Source organism: Poecilia latipinna, unplaced genomic scaffold (assembly GCF_001443285.1).
Source record: "Poecilia latipinna isolate Pla-1442-1.1 unplaced genomic scaffold, P_latipinna-1.0 Scaffold3880, whole genome shotgun sequence".
Classification (NCBI taxonomy): Eukaryota; Metazoa; Chordata; class Actinopteri; order Cyprinodontiformes; family Poeciliidae; genus Poecilia; species Poecilia latipinna.
In genome coordinates, this window is record NW_015116496.1 from 20,049 (window position 1) to 22,417 (window position 2,369).

At 43.8% G+C, this 2,369-nt stretch overlaps 1 long non-coding RNA gene across 1 annotated transcript in view; it reads left to right on the forward strand.

The window, feature by feature from the left end:
• The first annotated feature begins 17 nt into the window (after positions 1-17).
• Positions 18-2,369, forward strand: part of LOC106941813 (uncharacterized) — a 17,348-nt gene continuing 14,996 nt past the window's right edge. Inside the window, exon 1 of the long non-coding RNA XR_001423461.1 lies at positions 18-444. This is a non-coding gene — a long non-coding RNA (uncharacterized LOC106941813). The remainder of the gene's footprint in view (positions 445-2,369) is intronic.

Genomic DNA, 2,369 nt, shown 5'->3' on the forward strand with positions numbered 1-2,369 from the left:
ATGCATTTAAAGCCGGAGCGCGGACCAATCACAGCTGGCGCTCTGCACGCTGCCACTGCTTTATCAAGTTTACCTCAGCGCAGATCGCGCTCCTCCTGTCACTCAAACTGGACTCAGGCTGACCTGCATGGATATTTACACCAACCCAGTGTGGGTAGTTATTTTTCTTGGGAGAACTCCACATCGAGGAAAGAGTTTAAAACGAACCCTGTTAGCTCTGGTTGTGCGGCTCTGTGTGAACCACAGGAATAACTTGTAGTCTTTCTTTCAGAGGAGTTGAGGAGCGGTGAGTGATTTATATTTGTGAACAAAGAATTATGCGGCGTTTCCATCTCAACACGCTGCCCAGCGTGTGGCGCTGTCTGCCCTGTAAAGTTCATGTCTGTGTTCCTGGTTGGTCGGAGCGTTAGCGGCTAACGAACCAGCGCTAACCTCATCATGCAGGTGCAGGTGAGGAGCTTTAGCCTCTCCTCGATGTCACACATTACGCTGGTTTTATATTATTCTTATTTTTCTGGTTACACGATGCACCAACCCACACCAAATGCTTTGTCCACGTAGCCAGAGTTGATGCGTGCGGCCGAGCAGAGATCTGAAACTCTCGTCCCATAAACTCCAGCAACCAAAACAGTTTCTGAGATTCTTATTAAAACTCAACAGACATGAAATGTCAGAGCTGCTAAAGCCACATTAGCAGCATTGAATTAAATCTCCTGTTTGTTGCTCATCTCTGCTCAGTGCAGCAGATTTACCTCATCCTGCAGGGCCGGTCCAAGGCTGATGAGGCCTGGGGCAGAATCTGACTGAGGGGCCCCTGTAGCTGCTACAACATCATAACAGCTTCTGTGTTACGTTTAATCTGGGAGAGGAGGAGGAGTTTAACTGGCCAACATAAAAACAATCAGCTATAATCCAGTTTATTCATTTGTATCTGTGAACAAACAGCTCAAACTCAAAGATTAAACTCAGCATCAGATTGTTGCTATGGTAACAAAACAATTAGCTATGAATATTGTTTTTTGAAGTTTTACAAAGTAAACCTACCAGCTCCTTAAAATCTTACATTTAAATGTTAAACAGTTTAAAATCTTTTAATTTAAGCTGAAAGCATTAAACCAAATTCAGCAGCATTGATCATCTCAATAAATAAATGTTACATTTATGAATCTGTGTTAGAATATCAGCATTTATGGCCCCTGAAGCCCTGGGGGCCTGATGGAGCCGCTGACTTAATTTGGATTAAACAGAAGTGCAAATAACTGATATTCATTTTAATTTTGATTTGATGTTTTTAAGACTAGCTGTGGGTTTAGATATTTCACTGGTGATGTTTTCCTGTAACATATAATTAGTAATATTTTTACTTTTGCGGTCGACCGCCTCGGCACACCGACCACCAGATACACTGTATAAATCAATTCAAAAAATGTGTTTGCTGCTACATGATTGACTAAATAGATGTTTGAACTCAACAACAAATATATTTTGAGTTCTCCAAGGATTCAAGGATTTTTTTTATCATCATACCAGCTGGCTTTTGCTTGTTTGTGACTATATATATATGTACATACAACATCAGACATCTCAGTCCAGAAATGTGCAGTACTAGGCACAGCCAAGATACTGGATACTCAAGCTCCCAGGCCTCTGGTAGACAGAGAGAGGACAATGCACCATCACCCATTTCTCAATAGGGGGGTTGTACAGGGACCGCCAACAGCCTCTTGGGGTAGAGCTGATCCACTGCAGGAGAGACGATCAGAGAGACTGTTAACAGCAAACGCTCTGATGGAAACTGGCAGAGAGGCACAAGTTTCTTCTTTTAGCCTTAAATGGTAAATATCCAATCATTTTTGACCACTCAAAGCTCACAAACGCTCACACATTTATACACTGATATGCAGCTTGGTGGGCAATTTAGGGTTAAGTGCCTTGCCCAGGGGCACATTGACATGTGGCAGGAGGAAGCTGGAATCGAATCTACAACCTTCCGATCGCAAGACGACGACTCTACCCATAGAGCCACAGTCGCCCTTAAGGCAGGTCTGTTGGACCATATCTGTAGACTCTCCATCAGACTGGGCAGCTTCATCAGGTGACCCAGCTTCACACAGCCTGCTTCCCTCATCCTAGACCTTAGCATACCAGATGAGAGGAGCTGTGACGAGAGGAAACTGTTCTCAAACAGAGGCTCTTCAAAAACCCACATTCCAGGTGTTGCCTCAGTCTCTCTCTCAAAGGTGAGAATCTTCCAAGCATTTATCACAGACTGGTAAAACGGGGTGAGACCAGTCAGATCCAGAGTTCCTTGTCTCATCAGAAAGAGATGTTTATCATATCCCATACGTCCTGCTTTCCTTAGCAGAAGA